The sequence below is a fragment of the Lithobates pipiens genome, unplaced genomic scaffold, assembly GCF_037356315.1.
Source record: "Lithobates pipiens isolate NorthernLeopardFrog02 unplaced genomic scaffold, aLitPip1_a1.2 Scaffold_18, whole genome shotgun sequence".
Lineage (NCBI taxonomy): Eukaryota > Metazoa > Chordata > Amphibia > Anura > Ranidae > Lithobates > Lithobates pipiens.
In genome coordinates this window covers 337,142,786-337,165,235 of record NW_027507758.1, presented here as the reverse complement: position 1 = coordinate 337,165,235, position 22,450 = coordinate 337,142,786, and the positions used below count along the sequence as shown (strand labels likewise).

The 22,450-nt window shown below is 43.8% G+C and overlaps 1 protein-coding gene across 7 annotated transcripts in view; it reads left to right on the top strand.

Annotated features, from left to right (window-relative positions):
* The window catches only part of MYO6 (myosin VI), a 416,768-nt gene that overhangs the window by 722 nt on the left and 393,596 nt on the right, over positions 1-22,450 (top strand). The window lies entirely within an intron of this gene.

Genomic DNA, 22,450 nt, shown 5'->3' with positions numbered 1-22,450 from the left:
ACTCCCTGATCCCTCTCCATGACCCCACTCCCTGATCCCTCTCCATGACCCCACTCCCTGATCCCTCTCCATGACCCCACTCCCTGATCCCTCTCCATGACCCCACTCCCTGATCCCTCTCCATGACCCCACTCCCTGATCCCTCTCCATGACCCCACTCCCTGATCCCTCTCCATGACCCCACTCCCTGATCCCTCTCCCTGATCCCTCTCCATGACCCCACTCCCTGATCCCTCTCCCTGACCCCTCTCCATGACCCCACTCCCTGATCCCTCTCCCTGACCCCTCTCCATGACCCCTCTCCATGACCCCTCTCCATGACCCCACTCCCTGACCCCACTCCCTGATCCCTCGCCATGACCCCACTCCCTGATCCCTCGCCATGACCCCACTCCCTGATCCCTCGCCATAACCCCACTCCCTGATCCCTCTCCATGACCCCACTCCCTGATCCCTCTCCATGACCCCACTCCCTGATCCCTCTCCATGACCCCACTCCCTGATCCCTCTCCATGACCCCACTCCCTGACCCCTCTCCCTGACCCCACTCCCTGACCCCTCTCCCTGACCCCACTCCCTGACCCCTCTCCCTGACCCCACTCCCTGATCCCTCTCCCTGACCCCACTCCCTGATCCCTCTCCCTGACCCCACTCCCTGATCCCTCTCCCTGACCCCACTCCCTGACCCCTCTTCCCGATCCCTCTGCCGGATCAATGTAACAATGTAAAATTCAGGTGTATTTCCCCATTCGATTGTCGTGCACGGCTGCCCATAACAATTGATGACTGTATACAAGGTTATATAGGTACACTTATGTGTACAGACCTACCACTTTGGTCACATGACTGTTTGCATCTAGGATTGTCCGTCTGTCTGCAGGCACGTGTTTATTGGTGTATACCCACCTCCAGACATTGATTTCTATGGGCAGCTGGACCAAACCCCCAACTATTTTAGTAAATTATCTTAAACGTATTAGAGTGGATCTTTTATAAATGCCAGCCATGGACAACGCAGGTCATCATCATGGGCCAATTTCAACTACTAGCCAAATAAAGCAAATACCATGCCTTGAATGACATAGATAAAAGTTTGACAGTAGAAAGGGGTCCCATTATCTTTCCCCACTTCTAGTATATATGGGCCCTTAAAAGTGGTCATAAACGTATTGATTGGATTGATCTGTCTAGGTACGAGCTATTGAAAGTAAACAATTCATCATCGAGTGATGTAATATTTACAGTATCCAGTCTTTCTGGTAAATTGTAATTTCAGTCTGTTGAAAGTGATCATTTTAATTAATTTGTATTGTGACTGCCTGGCATGCAGATATTCGATTGGTCAGAAATGATCAATCGAATCCCACCACAACTGATCGATTTGCCAGCGCCAAAACCAATTACAAGTTTGCGAACTGTTTCACACTTCCGGGCAGGCATGTACTGGCCATTGGGACTACAGGGAGTTTCCCGGTGGGCCGGTTTCAGTGACAAAGTAATGGCTGCGCGGCTCACCCTCAACTTCACGCAGTGATGTGAGAAAGATGAGAAAAATACAGAGGAGAATAAGTGAAATAATAAAAGAGGTTAGTGAGGACTCCTTATGTTATGCTACTTTTTTTTTTTGCACAATTGCTTATAGTTTTATATACTGTTTTTGTGCTTGTTTGCAAAATTAAAGTGGGCTGGTTTGGATGTCCAGGGCCAAATTTGCCCTGCTTCCGGGACGAGTCGCACGATTTTACCGCAAGTCGCAGACACGATTTCGGTGAATGCCTGTGTAAACTTGAGGTCTATGGACCTTAACTTGCACCAAAGTAGTACAGGGACTACTTATGAAGTCTGTGCGACTTGAAGTCGTACAGATATGAATGGTACTCATTGGAAATCACGGGATTTGGCTTGTCATGTGACTTTGCAGTCCCAAGTCGCAGGACAAGTTGCCCAAATGTGAAAGGGGTCTAAGGGACCCGTTCATACCAGCAGTGCGTTCCAACATGCAGTCGCTGGTGTGTGCTGTGAAGGGATTAGGGAGGTGCACTGATTACAGCTCATCACACTGTTTACCTTTTTTCTTTTTATAACTTTATTGGAATGTCACGGAGTAACATTTCATTCAGCAGCACTGCCGCACTTGGATTGTTTCACAACATGCTGCATTAAAAAAGAATCGCATGTTCTACTTTTTACAGTGAACTGAACACATAGGGTTCAAGGCAAATTACTTTTGAATAGAGGGACAATAGTTAATGATTTTTATTCAGTTGAGTCTCATCAGATGATTGCATGAATGATCACATCGATACGTTTGTGGTCATATTCAGGCCCGGTTCACACTGATGCGATAATCGCTCTTAAATTGGAGCACTTGTCGGACCCCATTCAGTGCAATGGTATCGTTCTAATTAGTATGACTTGACGTGGCTCCGACTTAGGGAAAGGTTCCTGGACTACTTTTGGGCCGACTTTGGTATTACTTGCATTGGCTTCTGTTAAGTCACATGTAAGTTGTGCCGAAATCACGCTGGGGTCTGACTCTGTAGTCACGGGTAGTGTGAACCCGGGCTAAGGACTATTTCACACCACATGCAGTCCAGTGCACTTTATTTCTGCAGCAAAAACGCATTAATAGTAGGTTATATGTGGCTTAATGCATGCATTGAGATGTGTTTTCATGTCTTTCACTTGAAAACGTATTAAAGTGATTGTAAACAATCGCCTTGTAAAACAATCCATTCAGTTTATAATAGAAATGAAAGGCAAAACATTTGTGTACAGATATAAACGGCAGGAAGGTCTTTCCCCTAAAACTATTGACTTTTGATGACTGTGTATGCTGAAACCTTTATTTTAATAATTATTTAAAAATCTTCATTTTTGTATAGCGCTGCACAAACTCTTATGCCCCATACACACGATCGAACATTCGGACAACAAAATCCATGGATTTTTTCCAACAGATGTTGGCTCAAACTTGTCTTGCGTACACACGGTCACACAAAGTTGATCGGAAATTGCGAACGTCAAAAACGAGGTGACGTACAATGAGCCGAGAAGAATTAAGTTCAATAGCCAGAGCGGCTCTTCTGCTTGATTCCGGGCACACGTAGAACTTGGTGCGTCGGAATTGTGTACACACGATCGGATTTTCTGATAACGGAATTTGTTGTCAGAAAATTTGAGATCCGGATCTCAAATTTTGTGTGTCGGAAAATGTCCAATAGAGCCTACACACAGTCGGAATTTTGAAAAAAAAGCTCCCATCGAACATTTTCTGTCAGAAAATCCGACCGTGTGTACGGGGCATTAGTGTTATATGAATCCTGTATAATAATATTTAACCTTTGCATTACTTGATTATTGCAAGCCGCTTTGCTAAGCTAGTGAAAGAACATTAAAATACTGGGAGCAATTGCAAAAATGTAGTTTCGTCACCGATTTAGAGATGTAAGTGTGATGTGTTGGTGTGTGTTGTACCAATATCTGTTCATTTGATTTAGGTCCCTATGACCTGTACAGTATGTTACAAAAGTGAGTACACTCCTCACATCTTTGTAAATATTTTATTATATCTTTTCATGTGACAACACTGAAGAAAAGACACTTTGCTACAATGTAAAGTAGTGAGTGTACAGCTTGTATAACAGTGTAAATTTGCTGTCCCCTCAAAATAACGCAACACACAGCCATTAATGTCTAAACTGCTTGCAACAAAAGTGAGTAGACCCCTAAGTGAAAATGTCCAAATTGGGCCCAAAGTGTCAATATTTTGTGTGGCCACCATTACTTTCCAGCACTGCCTTAACCCTCTTGGGCATGAAGTTCATCAGAGCTTCACAGGTTGTCACTGGAGTCCTCTTCCACTCCTCCATGATGGCATCACAGAGCTGGTGGATGTTAGAGACCTTGCGCTCCTCCATCTTCCGTTTTGAGGATCACCCACAGATGCTCAATAGGGTTTAGGTCTGTAGACATGCTTGGCCAGTCCATCACCTTTACCCTCAGCTTCTTTAGCAAGGCAGTGGTCATCTTGGAGGTGTGTTTGGGGTTGGAATACTTCCCTGCGGCCCAGTCTCCCGAAGGGAAGGGATCATGCTCTGCTTCAGTATGTCACAGTACATGTTGGCATTCATGATTCCCTCACTGAACTGTAGCTCCCCAGTGTCAGCAGCACTCGTGCAGCACCAGACCATGACAATCCCACCACCATGCTTGACTGTAGGCAAGACGCACTTGTCTTTGTACTGCTCACCTTGATGCCGCCACATACACTTTGACACCATCTGAACTAGAGCTGCGTGGTTAATCATCAAGAATTGTTATCGTGATTTTTCTTTTTTTTCCCCCATTGCGATCTTGACAAAAGTGTTTCACGATTTTTGCTATGCAAAGAATTGCTTTTCTGAAGCCACAGCTGTCAAAAGAAAGGAAGAAAAAAAAAAAGGGCAGTCTGCCAAGAATCACAAAATTCTATAGCAGTGGAACTAAGTATAAACATTGTAACAATAGGTCAAAGGAATAGACTTTGTGTTTAAATGAGGAAAGTTTAACCACTTAAATAAATACTAAACCTTTTTCTGATGTTTGTTGCACCAAATTTAACACGCCTGCTCCTCATTCACACCTGAGACCTGGTAACACTAACGAATCACATGACATTGGGGAGGAAAAATTGCTAATTGGTCCCAATTTGGACATTTTCACTTAGGGGTGCACTCACCTTTATTGCCAGCGGTTTAGACATTAATAGCTGTGTGGTGTTATTTTGAGGGGACAGCTAATTTACACTGTTATACAAGCTGTGCACTCACTACTTTACATTGTAGCAAAGTGTTGTCACATGAAAAGATAGAATAAAATGTACAAAAATGTGAGGGGTGTACTCACTTATGTGAGATACTGTTGATACATTTAAATTCAAATTACTTTAGCTTATGGGATTTACAATCGGGTTCATCTGTTATTTTTTCAGGTGGGCCTTAAGGCTCGGTTCACACTACCGTGACTTGAGATATGCGACTTGGGGGTCTCACACGTCATGACATATGAAATCCCATGTTAGTCAATGAGAGCTGTCTTAATTAGCCCTACTGAAGTCACTCTGACTTTAGAAAAGATTCCTATACCCTTACTTCAAGGGGGCTTCTATCCGACTTGTGCCCATAGGCTTTAATGGAAGTCGCTTCCAAGTCAGATCCTCCTCTATCTTGACGTGACTTGGATCCGACGTTACAGGACAATTACCCAGGAGTTGCTTTTAAAGTCCCATCAAAGTAGTACTGAAGTCGCTTGGCAAAGTCGCAGTGGTGCGAACCTAGCCTAATCAGAATCTCTATGGAACTCTAGGGACAGATGGATGGAAACAGACTTATGGTTGTTTACATTGGCCCACTGATCCTCCGAGTCACCCAGGCCAAATGACCCTGATCAAAAGTTTACATACTCCAGTTCTTAATACCGTGTATTGCCCCCCTTTAACATCAATGACAGCCTGAAGTCTTTTGTGGTATTTGTGGATGAGGCTCTTTATCTTCTCAGTTGGTAAAGCTACCCATTCCTCTTGGCAAAAAGCTTCCAGTTCCTCTAAATTCTTGGGCTGTCTTGCAAGAACGTCACGTTTTGAGACACGTTTCAGGCACAAACCGAATCAATACGGATATCAGAAAATCTTACATCCGTCCCATTCAGCTTTGATTCGGGGGGGGGGGGGGGGGGGATCTGTTAAATACAGTACCCTGCTCAACAGAGCACAGTGCCCTGTGTGAGCATCACTGGTCCTATCATGAAAACGGGTAAATCCTTTTACATACGTGTATGCATCCATCTTTATTTCAGTTTGCGTCAGTATAAATCTGTTTTGCACATGTTTGTATTCTTAGTCATTAAAGAAAATAGTCATATATGAAAAAAATAAATAAAATTTCTTGCATAAAATGGACATAAACAGAACTGATCTAAGCAGATGACACCTGTTTATATCTTCAAAAATGGAAAAGGACACAAGCCTTCTTCTCTGAGGACATGAACAGACTGGGATGTTAGTACATCCAGTTACATTGCCTGCTCATAGACATACATTGTGGTTCAGTCTGGATCCATCTGAAAAACATGTGTGTGTGAAATGGTCCTGAATGAAGTGCATGTCGGGAAGTGTTAGAACTCTGATGTCTCCGGTGTTTACAGTATGCAAAGTGCTGCAGGAGTCATTGACTTTGCAGTAGTGTTCTTCTGTTCTGTGGGTAAGGCACACCTGTCATTGTGCTGGATCCCTCTTCTAAGGTGAGCTCTGCACCCGACTAGTGAATCCTTTTCTACGTATTGTACAGGCAAATTATAACCAAACCCAGTTTCTAGACTTGTATTTTAGGTTCACGGCTAATTTAAAATTAGAAACATGGTCATCTGGTTTGGCACGCCTAGAGACCTCTCCTTTAATAGGATAAATAAATGTGTCTATCTTCTCCAAGGAAGTGTATAAGGAAGTGATCCTGTAATGAAGCATTAAAGTGTCTGCTCGTTATTCTCAATGTGTATGATATCAATCTCTGTCTTTTTGGCAATCTGTTAGATTGTACTTGATGGGTGAGTCTAGTAGGTATGTGGGCACACTTCCTAAAATTGTAGCCTTTTTGTTAAAGCAACCCTGTCTAGGCTTACAAGCATAGTAATGTAATTCCATTATGGTGGCCCAAGTCTTAAATTGCTAGACCTCGGTTCATACTAGATCTCTAGTTCTTGTTAGATGAGTACATTTTTGCCATGGGCAAAAAGTGTCAGATGTCCGAAGGGGGCTTGAGATCACCAATACAACTGAGTTTTAAAACAAGGACCATCAAATAGATAAGTATTTTTAAATAGGCTTACTTAACTGGATGTACTGATATGGTCACATTCAAGAACTTTGAGCTTCAGGCGACTTGGAGTGGAGATGTGAACCATCTCCATTGAGAATAATAGATTATTTTTTTCTCCTCCAGCGTTTTGTAGCTTCAAGCTACTTAACGCTCAGGTGTGAATGGGGCCTGAGAAATATGGAGGCTGCCATGGATGGACTCCTTCTACAAATGCTAACTGCTAGGCTACTTATTACCCAAAAAAGAACAAGTATGTGGACAAGCAATGTTTGAGTCAAAAAATATTTAGCGCCTATTCAACCTTCTGCTATATGCTGAACCCATAGGAAACCCTATTAAGTAATTCTCATCTATGCTATGCTGTGTAGTTTAGTGTAAGTCCTCGTTCGCACTGTGTGTACAGAGATCTGTGTTTTCCCGCTTTGTATAATTACAGGCCACTGCCAACGCACATAGAAAACAATTGTTTTCTATGTTCTCTGTTCACACCATAATGCTGATATGTTGTGCAGTGCTGAAAATGGAAACCATACAGGCCCATTCACACCGAGTATGCATCATCACATGCAATACAGTTCACATGGAACAGAGAGAATCCAGCCTTAAGCTACTGGATGAAACTTCTCTCGGTACAAATTTTGCAATTGCTTGATGATTCAGTAATTAGTGTTTTTCAGGTTACGTTAAAATCTGACTACGCATTTGGATCCCTCTGCTTAATTATGGGCTGATGCACACTGAACCATACACCATGAAAACCAGTGCCACTGTGCGACCAGAATGACAGGTGTTTGTGTACGGTCATCTGTACAATTGATGCGGTGGTACGCTGATGACCACATATCGGAGCATTTGCTTGTGTACAAGGAGGGATATGCACCCTTGGAGGCAGAATGTTTGCGTTAGTAAATCAGTATGTCTTGTTGCACTTCTTTTACTTCCCTGTTGCCACATTTCTATACTTGAAGATGAAAACTGTTGTAAAGGCTCATTTTAAAAAAAATTAAAAATGTGGTACCTACCTGTTTTGTGCAAAGGTGTTGGACAGAGTGGCCCTGAGCCTCCCCTTCTGGTGCTCTCAGCCGCTCCTCCTCTCTGTGCCACCATAGCAATCTGCTTCCTACTATGGTGGCACACATGTGGACTCACTCCTAAGCTGGGCTTTGTTGTGTGCTTCTATTGACACACACGGCACAGCTCAGTCATGCCCCTTCTCCCTCCTCACAGGATTTAATTGACAGCAGCAGTATACTGCTGCTTCTGTCCTGGAAATGCAAGGAGAGAGAGGAGAGAGCCAATACAGATGGGCACAATGCTGGATTGATTTGGGGGGGGGGGGGGGGTATAGATGCTGTAACATTATTTACCTTAAAGCGGAGCTCCACCTTAAATGAAAAAAATTATTAAAAGCCAGCAGCTACAAATACTGCAGCTGCTGACTTTTAATAATTGGACACTTACCTGTCCAGGGTGCCCGCAATGTTGGCAGCAGATGATGAGCAATCACTTGTCTCTCGGCTGCTCCCACCGCCATCCTCGGTCAGGGAATCAGGAAGTGAAGCATTGCAGCTTCACTGCCCGGTTCCCTACTGCGCATGCGCGAGCCCTGCTGTGCATCTTCACTGGTCCCCATTATGTTCTGGCCTGGGAGCTGTGTGTTTCCCAAAACACAACGGGGGGTGGGGGGGGCATCTGCTGATATTCTGCAGCTATCTATGCCCGGAAGTGGGTGCAGATACATGTAGTATAGAGGTATCTGCACCCCCCCCCCCAAAAGGTGCCAGTTGTGGGACAGAAGGGAGGAGGAATCCGATGAGCAGAAGTTTCACTCTAGGGTGGAGCTTCGCTTTAAAGTATTGCTAAACCCAGGACCCGGCATTCACTATATCTGGTCTCCCACAGTACCCAGAACATGGGAATGCAATTATTTTAGTAAACAAACGGCTAAATACCTTTTTTCATTAGCAGTAATAGCAGTCTTGTGACTTCTATCAGTATCTGGTTAAAGTTTGTAGGAAGAGTTTTCATTCTTCTCTCACTGTTCTTTGAGGCTGCAGGCCCCCTGACCCTCTGTCTGGTTAGTGCTGATTGGCCCTGTGCTGATCACATGCACCCTCCCAAGAAAAGAAAAAACACTCTCTAGCAATACACTCCAAACTGAGCATGCGCCGATTGCCCCCAATGCTCCGTTCTATCAGGAGATGGATTGGGGACTGTGGAAGAAGGGGAGGATCAGAGAAGGCAGGCTCAAACAGCCTTTGTGCACATTGCAGAGGATTAACCCCTTAGGTTCCACAGTAAGTTTAACAAGCATGCTTTTACTGCATATACTGTTTTTACTGTTATGGGTTTAGTAACACTTTAATGCAGGCAATGCATTAAGGTTATAGCCTTTATAACTTCTTTGTATAGTGTAGTGTTGTAGAAGTGCTATAAAATCGATAGGTTTAGTCTTTCTGCAGCTGAACATAGGTGAGCGGTAGTAAGAGAGGGGTCCACTGCAGCTGAGTGGCCCAGAAAGCAGAGACCCTTCAGTCTATTAGTTAAAAGCTCAGAAAGTGAAGTTTTTCTTTTAGCCAAGAAAATAGCAACCATGTTGCATTCATGCAGATCTTAAAGAGGAAATAAACCCTGATGGGTTTACTTCCTCTTTCATTTCCTGCAAAGGTAAAGCATAATGGACTACTATGCATCGCATAGTAGTCCATTATGTGTCACTTACCTGACAGGAGCCAGCGAAGTCACCAATGTCCCCTGTAGGGCGGCGCATCCATCTTCTCGGTGGGTCTCGCTGCTCCGTCGCTGTCATTCGGCGAAGCCGTCACTCCCGCGCATGCGCACGTGAGCAGACGCGCGCGGCATTTCGCCGTTGACCGCGGTGCGCTCAGTGCGCCTGCGCGCCGCTGTCTACGGCGCATGCGCCGTAGACAGCGGTGCCTGTCTTTCAGAAAATATCTCCTAAACCGGGTAGGTTTAGGAGATATATTTCTTGAACCTACAGGTAAGCCTTAATCTAGGCTTACCTGTAGGTCAAAGTTGGTTGTAAGGGTTTACAACCACTTTAAGTTGTAACCTTTCTAAATTTGGTCCATAAAATCTCATTGTATTTGAAATGTCAAACTCACTTTTTTCTAGTGCTATTTTGTGTTCTCCTTAGCTTAGCAGTCTTAGCTCAGCCTTACCTCCCGGAGATATAAAATATGCAAAGGCCGTCTACGTAGTTAAAGTTTTCTTTGGTTTAAATGCATGAATAAACCTGTTCATTTATTTTTAAACCAAGAATGCATTCAAACACATAAGCTTGCATTCACACCTTAGCAGAGCGTATTCCTGGTGGTTTTTGAAGTGTTTTTTAAATGTTTTTTTTTTTTTCACTTTTAGTTGCCTTTGCACTTGTATCACGCTTCAGCCATTTGTTTTCTGGGCTTGACTAGGGAAGGAGAGGAATTCTTCAGGTACAGAAATGTGCAAAAGCGTTCCGTTGAAGTCTATGGGACGAAAAACGCCTGACTACGCAAGAAATATTTTTTTGAGCTTCAAACATAGAGCGTAGGGCAGGGGTCTCCAAACTTTCTAAGCAAAGGGCCAGTTTACTGTCCTTCAGGCTTTAGGGGGCCAGACTGTGGTTATTGAAAGTAGAAAATGCCCCAACATCAGTGCCTCATCATTGGTTTTAATGAGAGAAATAGTGCCCCATTGTTGGTATCAATGGAAGAATAGTGACGCATTTATGGTGTCAGTAGGGGAATGGTGCCCCCTCATTGGTGGCAGTTGGTGAGTAGTGCCCCAAGGGCCAGATAAAGGCAAGCAAAGGGCCACATCCAGCCCCCGACCGCAGTTTGGAGGCCACTGGTGTTGGGTGACGGAGCATACAAATATGAGCAAGAGTGGGGTTTTTATTGTTGAGCGCAGTAAGGTATAAAGAAACCAGCTGAGAAGTGAGAGGTGTTATTTCGGGAGCATGAAAAAAAATTGTAAGATTATGTGCACATTTACAAATCGCACACAAAAATGTGCATCACGCTTGTGATGCCATTCATTGTTTATGGTACCTCAAACATGGCAATCAGATGTCCATCTTTTTTTTTTCATTTAAAAAAATGCACTATGGTTAAAGATCATATAAAACCCAACACTCAAAAAGCTGCATGACCTAAGCAGGTAGGGCAGCTCCTTGAAAGGAATGGACGCCCTGTTCTTGTAGTATGACAACAAGCAAAACGATCATGTGTGCAAATGTGTGATGCCTACCGTCGTGTGTCATAATGTGGGTTGGGGCCAAAGGTTTTGATGTAAGTTAATATCTGCAGTTTTGTGAATATGCTAAAGGCATGATATTTATCACCTTTGGCATTGTTCTTGTATTTGGCATAACTCCCTTTTATGTTTTAGACCGTCTTATGATCCTTTTACAGACTAATCTGCTCCCAATGGTGTGTCTGCTCTTGTTGGCGTATCTGGTTTGGGGCAACATTGAATGGACTGTTTCTTTTAAACATTTCCGTGTTTCCTGTTTCTTGCTCATCCCTGGGATTAGCAAAAACTTTTTCTTTTCCTTTAACATTTCCTGCTTTGAAAAATGATGAGGATTGCTTCCTGTCTGCAGTAAACCAAGGGAAACCTAATATAGACTACAGTACGCCATGGCATGGGCACACATCCAGCCATTATGAAGAATGCTTAGAGATGTAGCCAGTGATGACCAATACTGCATTAGTGATATTCCACAAGGTCATTGGTCACTTTACTTTGTTTAGATACTTCATAGGCATGGGAAAATTTAAGGAAAGAGAGATGTTTCTCCTTAGGGATCCAGATGGTTTACATTAGTGCTCTCACAGTACTTGGTGTCATTTATAGAAATCTTGTAGGAATTGTTGTACAAATTCAAACTGTTTGTGCTGCCTTCCATATTACTGTGGGATCTGGATCATTCTACGCTTGGACAGTACATATGGAGAAGTGATCAATGGAAATGTGTTTCTGAGATGTAATCCAATATGTTGGCTCACATAATCTTCATGCCGTAAAGTTGCCCACCAGTAAATTACAGTTTTTTGCGCAGTGTCATCCATCTGGAAGTCATTAACTTTATTGATGTCCTCTACTGTCTTCCCTCCTACATTCTTGAGCAGATAATGTTCATGCATTGCTTTTGCATTTTCTTTTAGTTGTTACATTTGGTTTACAAATATTCTGTAGCTTCCTTATTGCTGTTGGTTGTCATTATCGATCACATTCTCTTTAACTAACTTTTAGTGCAAGATGCAACTGAAGATAAAGTGGTAATAAACCCAAAAACTAAAATGCAATACAGCATATTACATCTCACTGATCCTTAAATACTGCACACTTTATACCCTCCTTTTTTAGAGGCATCCAGCTCAGACTTCCTCCCGGGGCTCTGTGCCACCGGAAGTTCACCTCTCCCTCCCTGCAATCTTCTGGGACACGTCACAGGTCCCAGAAGATTGGCCAGCCAATCACAGCGCGCAGCACGGCCCGTGCATGCGTAGTGCATGCCCGGCTGTGAAGCTACAGCTGGGCTCCCACAGTAGTGATGCTGGCACCGCAGAGAGCAGGGGGAGAGGAGCGGGGCTTCCTGCACCCGCACCACTGGACCGTGGGACAGGTAAGTGTCCGATTTTATAAAAAAAAAGTCAGCAGCTACACTTTTTGTAGCTGCTGATTTTTAAATGGGTGAAACTCCGCTTTACCCTACCAGCATGTCTTTGTAGTGTGGAAGGAAACCGGAGCCCACACAGTCACAGGGGGAATTGGGTACAAAGTAACCATGCACTAAGACAAAGCTGCAAATAAAGGATTCAGTAAGTCCCCTTCATATGAACGAATTCCGTTCTGAGAGAGCGTTCGTAAGTCCAACACAGCTAGCCTAGGTACCCAACTAATACAACAATAAATTACTGTGTTAGGTAAAATCTTTACATTTCACACAAATAATAAAAAAAAAAAAAAAAGATAAACTATAGATACAGTACTGTATACAGCAAAATACACAGAACCACAACCACCAGGAATGTGAATTCGCTCACACGATTGAACATGTTAACGTATGTTCACATATATAAAAAGTTCACAATTCGAAGGTTCATATGTAGGGGGCCAACTGTATGGAGAGTTTTCTTACCAGGCCCTTTACTCCTCCCAGGTCACCCACCAATACCTAACAAGCTTCAAAATCTGATTGGCCTTGCAAATTCCCAAGGGGAAATTTGCTTTTAAAACAAATACTGAATGATGTTGAGGGTGTGTAGCAGTGTCATTCTTTAGGTATGTGTATATAGAAACACTTTCACACATTTGAAAAATGGTAATATTTGTTTATTATACATCAATACAAAATGGTATATACATGATGGTCTGGTTTGTAAACCTGGTCATGATCTTTGTCCTTCAACTAGAGAGGCAGAGAAGGTACATTTGATGGATGTGACTTTAATCTAGCTTAGCAACAATGTTCATGCTCTTAACCACTTTCAGACCGGACCATTTTGCTGGTAAATGACCAGAGGTCTTTTTACACTTTGGCACTGCGCTGCTTTAACTGGTAATTGCGCGGTCATGCAATGTTGTACCCAAACAAAATTTGCGTCCTTTTCTTCCCACAAATAGAGCTTTCTTTTGATGGTATTTGATTGCCTCTGCGATTTTTATTTTTTGCGATATAAACGTAAAAAGACCGCAAATTTTGAAAAAAAATGATATTTTCTACTTTTTGTTATTAGAAAAATCCAATAAACTCAATTTTAGTCATACATTTAGGCCAAAATGTATTCAGCCACATGTCTTTGGTAAAAAAAAAGTCAATAATTGTATATTTATTGGTTTGCGCGAAAGTTGTCACATCTACAAACTAAGGTACGTTTTCTGGAATTTACGCAGCCTTTAGTTTACGACTGCCTATCTCATTTCTTGAGGTGCTAAAATGGCAGGGCAGTACAAAACCCCCCCAAATGACCCCATTTTGGAAAGTAGACCCCCTAAGGAAATTGATAAGAGGCATGTTGAGCCCATTGAATATTTTATTTTTTTGCCTCAAGCGATTGAATAATGACAAAAAAAATTTTTTTTTTTTTTTTTACACAAAGTTGTCACTAAATGATATATTGCTCACACATGCTATGGGCGTATGTGAAACGACACCCCAAAATAAATTCTGCTGCTTCTCCTGAGTATGGGGATACCACATATGTGGGACTTTTTGGGAGCCTAGCCGCGTACGGGGCCCCGAAAACCAAGCACCGCCTTCAGGCTTTCTAAGGGCGTAAATTTTTGAGTTCACTTCTCACTACCTATTACAGTTTTGAAGGCCATAAAATGCCAAGATGGCACAAAACCCCCACAAATGACCCCATTTTAGAAAGTAGACACCCCAAGCTATTTGCTGAGAGGCATGTTGAGTTCATGGAATATTTTATATTTTGCCACAAGTTGCGGGAAAATTACAAACTTTTTTTTTTTTTTTTTTTTTTTAACAAAGTTGTCACTAAATGATATATTGCTCATGCATGCCATGGGCATATGTGAAATGACACCCCAAAATAAATTCTGCTGCTTCTCCTGAGTACGAGGATACCACATATGTGGGACTTTTTGGGAGCCTAGCCGCGTACGGGGCCCGAAAACCAAGCACCGCCTTCAGGCTTTCTAAGGGCGTAAATTTTTGAGTTCACTTCCCACTACCTATTACAGTTTTGAAGGCCATAAAATGCCAAGATGGCACAAAACCCCCACAAATGACCCCATTTTAGAAAGTAGACACCCCAAGCTATTTGCTGAGAGGCATGTTGAGTCCATGGAATATTTTATATTTTGCCACAAGTTGCGGGAAAATTACAAACTTTTTTTTTTTTTTTTTTTTTTTTCACAAAGTTGTCACTAAATGATATATTGCTCACGCATGCCATGGGCATATGTGAAATGACACCCCAAAATAAATTCTGCTGCTTCTCCTGAGTATGGGGATACCACATATGTGGGACTTTTTGGGAGCCTAGCCGCGTACGGGGCCCCGAAAACCAAGCACCGCCTTCAGGCTTTCTAAGGGCGTTACAGTTTTGAAGGCCATAAAATGCCAAGATGGCACAAACCCCCCCCAAATGACCCCATTTTGGAAAGTAGACACCCCTAAATTTAGGGGTACACTAGTGAGACTAGGTAATAAATGGCGGGTGCCCTGAAACTATAAAAAAATAACTAACCAACCAGCGTCACCTGTAACAGTTATATGGTGATCACTGGTGAAAGGGTTAACTAGGGGGCAATTAGGGGGCTTTATGCGGTAGTATATGGGGGTCCCTGGCGCTATAAAAAGCTGCAGCGAACCTAAATACCTACCTGCCTAACTAGCGTCACCTGTGACACTAATACAGCGATCAGAAAAACGATCGCTTATTAGGCTGGGTTCACACTGGAGCGATGCGGGAACGCCACGAATGCGCGGCGGGTTCCCGCATCGCATGCCTCCCGGCGGCAGTTCACACTGCCCTATGCGAACTGCTGGGAGTGTCAGTGAAATGTTACTGACACCCCCAGATCAGTTCGCATATCGCAGTGCGATCTGCAAACTCGGATCGCATGGTGTGAACACCCATGCGATCCGATTCTGCTGCGGGCCAAAAAAAGGGTCCCGTGCGAATTTGCGGCGGGTGCGGCGGGTGTGGCGGGTGCGGCGGGTGCGGCGAATGGCTGAACTCGAATCGCACAGAGATCGGATGTGATTTGCACTGCAGTGCGGTGCGAATCACATTCGTTCTCATAAACCGCTGCAATGTGAACCCAGCCTTAGTGACACTGGCGACGGGGGGTGATCACGGGGTTAAACCTTTATTGGGGGGGTTAGGGGGGTACATTAGAACTAAAGGGGGCTAACTCTAACTGCCCTAACAGTTATTACAGTCACAAATGACACCAATGCAAAAAAAAAAAAAAAAATGACATTGGTGTCACTGTGACTGGGGGGCAGGGGTAATTGGGGGGGTGATCGGGGGGTAAAGGGGGGGTGTGAGTGTGCCTGGCATGTTCTACTGTGTGTGTAGAGTGTTGGTGCAACTTACTGATCCGCTCTCCTCCGTGTCGGAACGAAAAATACCGACACGGAGGAGAGAATACATCACTTCCTCTCCTGTGTTTACATTACAGGAGAGGAAGTGATGTCACCGGGGATTTCTATTCGTCGGGAGCGATCGCGAGGGGGTGGCCATGAATGAATGGCCGTCCCCTCGTCCGGGATCGCTCCCGTACGAATACCGACCGCCGCAGGCACCGGGCGGGGGCCCGATCGGGCCCCCGACCCGCGGGAGGCAAGGGACGTACATGTATGTCCTTATGCCTGCCCGTGCCATTGTACCGACGTACATCGGCGTGCGGCGGTCGGCAACTGGTTAATGAAATTAAGCCAAGTTTGTTGTCCTCCTGACAGCCTCAATACTTTGGGTCATTGTCCTAGAGCAGGGCTCTCCAAACTTTCTATATAAAAGGGCCAGTTTATGGTACTTCAGGCTTTATGGGGCCGGACTGTGCCCAGTGTGTGTAGAATTTGCCCCAGTGTCAGTGGGAGTAGACAATGTATCAGGCTTAGTGGTCATTGACAGTAAAGAAACTACATAGCACGGTACGAAGAATTGTGCCCCATCATCACTGGCGTCAGTGGGAGGAATTGTGCTCCATCATCACTGGCGTCAGTGGGAGGAATTGTGCTCCATCATCACTGGCGTCAGTGGGAGGAATTGTGCTCCATCATCACTGGCGTCAGTGGGAGGAATTGTGCCCCATCATCACTGGCGTCAGTGGGAGGAATTGTGCCCCATCAGCAATGGCATCAGTGTCCCGTCACTCGCAGGAATAGCTTTTTATTGTCAGTGAGCGCAATGGTGTCCCATCATTGATGTCAGTGGGAAAAATAGTGCACAATCACAGTGGCAGGAATTATGTCCAGTCATTGGTGTCAAGGGCCACAGTTTGGAGACCACTGCCTGCTCACAGTGTATTATAGCAGAACATTAGTTCCCCTTTGGGGACCTTAGGCTGTAAGCTGCTTGTGGGCAGGGACTGATGTGAATATGGACAATATGTAAAACGCTGTATTGGTTGTCAGCGCTATATAGCATATCTGTAGTAATCCTGCCTAAAATGTATGCAAGTTGACTTTGGCGTACAGTATATAAGTAATACTTCAGCCTACATCCAGAGAATTCCTCGGCTTCACAGCGGCCAATAGAATCACTTCTCCTCTTGGCCAATCGGGCCCCAGGACACACTTCCTGAGCTGGGATTGGCCAGGAGGATCAGGAAGACCATAGGGAATATGAATTCACTATTGTTGCACAACTGGGTGGGCTCAGTGCGCACCATTGTAATCCATGCGTCCGGGCCCTGCATGTAAATTAGGGGCTGTTTGCATGGATTAGGGAGGGGGCGCCTCGTATGGACGGACCACCGCTGTCTGGGGCCAGGATTTTCTTGAATGTGTGCATTCTGTCTTGATGGTTAATAATATGAAAAGCAGTGATCTTTATGAGACACATGACTGAACTACCATGACATTTATAAATGTAGGGGCATAAGTCACCGATGTATCCAGATAATCAAAGTTCAAGCAGGATGATAGTGATCGTTTTAGTATGTATGCTGTTCTGTACAGCTGATTATACACTGTATAATATAGTAATTAGTTGAGTAACACATTTCGTCATGTTATTTGAACTTTAGGCCAACAGCTAAATACACAGTTGAAATATAAAAAAAACAAAAAACTTTTAATTGGCTAAAGATTTTAATTTCTCTCTTGGCAGTTCAGAGATTTATACAGCTTTGCCATCCAGCACAGTGCTATCTGGCAGGGAACAGGACCTGATCTTTTCTTTTGTAGTTTTATTTTCACTCAACCACACCAAACTAATGAACTCCTTTCTCTGTCACTCTGCTCTTTTCTCCTAGCAGCATGCTCCTTGCACTGTAGCACACCTGCTTGGCTCTTAGTGCTACTTCTCTCTCTTCACCTTTCTGAACTGTGTTGTACAGGGACTACAAGAGGCTGATTCCAAGTCTAATTCAGGTTCTTAGACTACCTGCATTTACAAAGATCACCTTTTTAGTTCACCTTTAGGCCCCTTCCACATGGGGCTGACTCTGCCAGTTCTCGGTCAATCTGTCTGGCGATCCCTGCTGAGCAGGCGGATGGCTGGTCCATGCCTGCTCCGCTTATACAAAGCGGACACAGACACAGCCCACTCTCCTCTATTGGCAGTTGGATATAAATGGACCGCCTGTCCATTTACACCCGACTTTCCTCTGATCCGATACAGATGGGGAATAGATCGAATGTTCGGACATTTGTCCGCTGACACCTGCTGCTCCAAAAAGGGGAATGGATGGTTTGATTGGGTCCGCCTAAAAAACTGACGGGGGGAACACATTGGTCCGCTCGTGTGAAAGATACCGAACAGAAAATAAAATTAATAATTTCACATATTTTTGCAGGAAAAAAAAAAGCATTGATTTTTTTTCCTGTAGGAGCCTGCAAAGTATTGCATCCATAATCAGTAGATTAGGGGTGCAATTTGGTCTCCTGCAGACATGTCCTCCAGCTTTCAGTTCGTACTTCTGTACGGGCTTTCTGTTTAAAAGTCGGAGGACATGTCCGTGGACAAAAAGAGCACTCATCCGCACCCCAACAGCCCATTGAAATTACAAGTCTTTCTGCAGCGATGACAGATGGTATTTGTAGTTTATTCAGTCACTGGGGTTTTTTATTTTTTTGCTAAGCAAACCAGAAAGACCGAAAAAAAAAAAATATTGAAAAAAAAAATTTTTTTCTTTTGTTTCTGTTTAATTAATTTTGCAAATAAGTAATTTTTTCTTCTTCACTGATGGGGCACTAATAAAGCTAAACTGATTGGCACTGGTTGACACCATCTTTTCCTCGCGCAGAGGCCATGTGCGAAGAAAGGAATGTCTGTAAATGGCAAGTCTGTTTACATGTGACCAGCTGTGATTGGACACAGTTGAGTATATGGTAAAGAGCAGCTGTGATTGGCCCTTTGGACACAGCTGATCATAGATCGTGGCAAAGGACACAACGGTCACAGAGCATGCATTTCTTAGCCGGGAACCAGTTAAATGGCAAAAATCCCTTGTCCATTATATTTGCTTCTTCAGAAGAATCTTGTGGCACGCCCATATGGTTGTCAATACATTCCACTGTGCAAAGGGCTGGCTTAAAGATGAGCTTTTAGCACAAAGTTACTTAGATTCTATTGTTCTGGCCATGTCAAGATACTTATCTATGAGTCTGTGGGGTAGGGTAACTACTGCTTTTATGACCCATCTAGTAATATGATTGCATGCAGGAAACAATAAATAGTTTCTTTGAATACTCATTTTAGGTAAAAGCTACTCCCAGTATATACTAAAGTATATAGCCAACATAGAAAGCCTCCAGTGTTTGTATGGAGTCAAAGTGTCCACACAGCTGAATACATTCATCCATTTTGTTCTAAGCAGATGGTACTGCAATTGTTGTAGTACTCGGGGTATTGTGTGTTTTATGTACTTCCTGAAATGTCACTTAACAAAAGATTGAAACCCAACACATCCCCTGCAATTCAATCCCTCACCTGCCCTGTGTGTCGGGAAGAATTGGGGATCATGTTAACATACCTAGCATAGACACTCCTGTGATCTCTTCATGTCTGACTCGAGGAGAAAGACAGACTCGGATCACATATTATTCTTCTTTATTGTGGGATGGGTAGGTCCAGCAAAATATATGTGCGCTACATCTTAGCAGTGTATGTTTTTATTTTTTGTCTGCAGCCATTCATTACACAGAAAAATTGTCTTGGGCTCCTTATTACATTAGCGTGTCTCCAAAGTCGCACAATTTCCAGTGAGACTATGATCTGGCTTTACATTCTCTGGACCAAAGTCGTATCAAAAGTCAGACCAAGTAGCGCAGTAACCTTTTCTGAAGTCGCAGCAACCTCTGTAGTCTCAGTAGAAATACATTGCATTTCACGTATCCTGCGACTTGGGGTCTCACAAGTTGGATCCCAAGTCGCACAAGTGCGCGATCACTTAAGAAGTGATCATTCCTTTCTTGAAATGGTTTATTTATGTAAAAATAATTTTTAACTACATATTTCACACATGGGTACCACAATATTCTGCCCAATATTAAAGTGACGCTAAACAATATCCTTATTCTTTATCAGAATTTACATGCAATTCTCCACCTCCAATTTTTCCCTGTGCAGCTGGAGCTGGGGGGGGGGAGGTGTGGCCAAAAAGCGTTCTGTCAAAAAGTATCCGGCCATCGGATAGTGTCCGCCCCATACTGCGCAGGCACATCGCTTGCGTAGTACGGAGAACAAGGAGATGCCAAAAGTCTCAGAAGAACGACGGCACCTGCGCACTGAGTCCAGGTGCAAGCCCCACCATCCAAGTGGACTTACGGTGCCACATAGTGACAGGGCCCCTCGCGGGCTCGCTATGCTTGGGGCACGGCCTCGCTTCGCTTGGCTATTTTTTTTTTTATTCTAACTCTATGTCCACTTGGATGGTGGGGCTTGAACCTGGACTCACGGCGCAGGCGCCGTTCATCTTCAGAGACATTCGTCATTTCCTTGACCTTCATACTGCGCAGTACAGGGTGGACACTATCCAACGGGGGACAGTATTGGACACATCAGCGGCTGAGTGACGCTACAGCGCCGTCGGCTGACTGCTGCTACCACATCTCTCACTGAGTGACTGCACCTCCTTTTTTTTTTTTTTTTTTTTTTTTTGACTGATCTTGCACTTTGTTTTAACCCAACAGGTTGTATACACTTTGACAGTGAACATGGTGGCCGGAGCACTAGTATTTTTAGGAGGACATCAGCAATGGCAGCCTCTAGATTTCTTAAGAACATGTTTCCTTTATACTTTCTAGATCATGGACCCATACACAAACCAAGAGTTCTGACTTAATTTGGTGCAAAGTTCAGTCTCATGGGGAATTATGTGATTTTTTTTATATATATATATATATATATATATATATATATATATATATATATATAATATGTTTTTTTTTTTTATGTTTTTATTAGGGCAGCTTCTTTGTTTTTTTAACCAGCTCTGTCAAGATGATAAACCCTAACTAAAGGTAGCTTGTAAAAGAAGCAGGAATATACTTACCTTTCCTGCAAACAGTCTTTTAAAACTCCACCTCAGCCAGGCATCCCCGGTATGCAGTGGAGTTTTAAAGCGGTAGTAAATACCACTTGTACCTACAGGTAAGCTTAAAATAAAACTTACTTGTAGGTGCAACAAATATCTTCTTAATGTGCACCGTTTAGGAGATTTTCACAATCTCATCAGCTGCTGACGTCACCGGCACATTCGCACTGCGCTCCTAATTGAAAGCACACTGAATGTGCCTTAAATTCTGAGCGCTGCGCCGCAACCATGACTCATTCGGTTGACGTGATCCCAGTTCAGCCATTCAAACAGCTGAGGCCCATGACCCATAAAGAAGGCTGGGTGAAGATGGAAGCCCCTTCAGAAGTGACAGCACTGCATACTTTCACATTACTTACACAGGCTTTTTTTTAAAACAATTTCACAACCACTTTAAGATACAAGCTGCTGGAAAAAATAGTATACTTCTGCTTTGTTTAAAGGTTACCTTTTAGTTTTGATGCATTTTTTTTTAGTGAATGCAAAACATTCTCTGACTGGATGAGGGGGGAGAGTGTGATGTTACCTCCCTTCCTCTCTGATTCGTCCAGTCAGAGAAGAAATGCAACTTTAATCTTTGAGTGGCACCTGTGCCTAGCAGCCAACTTTTGTGTTTGCAAAAGGCAGCTGCTCAGCATACCACACAGAAGCTAGCAGAGAGCAATGTAATGTCCACTACAGTGATCTCCAGCTTCTAGAGCAGCGGTCTCCAAACAGAGGCCCAGAGGCTGGATGCGGCCTTTTGCTTGGTTTTATCTGGCCCTTGGGGAACTATTTCATCCACTAATGCCAACAATGGGGCATAATTACTGACAACTGACACCACTGAAGGGGCAGAATTCCTCCCTGTAAAACCAACTATAAGGCACAATTTCTCACAATGACACCAACAATTGGGCCCAATGACACCCAACAATAGCACATTTCCTCCCAATGAAACCCAGCGACAAGGCACACCAAAGAGGTTTACCCCCATTGATATTGGGAACTTTTCTACTCCCAATGGCTACAGTCCGGCCCCCCTAGGATTCCCCTGTTCTGTTCTAGAGGGATCCCACAGGTACATGTACCCATGTAACTCTAAAAATATCAATATTTTGAATTATTCTTTAATGACGGTCACTTTAAGACCCCTTTCACACTGGGGCCGCCCGTGCTTTAGCGGTAAAGCGCCGCTTGTTTTAGCGACACTTTCGGCCGCTAGCGGAGCACTTTTGACCCCAACGAAGGGATTAAAAACGTCTATGTTGCGGCATCTCCAAAGCGCTGCCCATTCATTGCAATGGGCAGGGGCATTTTTGGGAGTGCTGTAAACCACCTCAAAGATGCTGCATGCAGGACTTTTTCTAAAG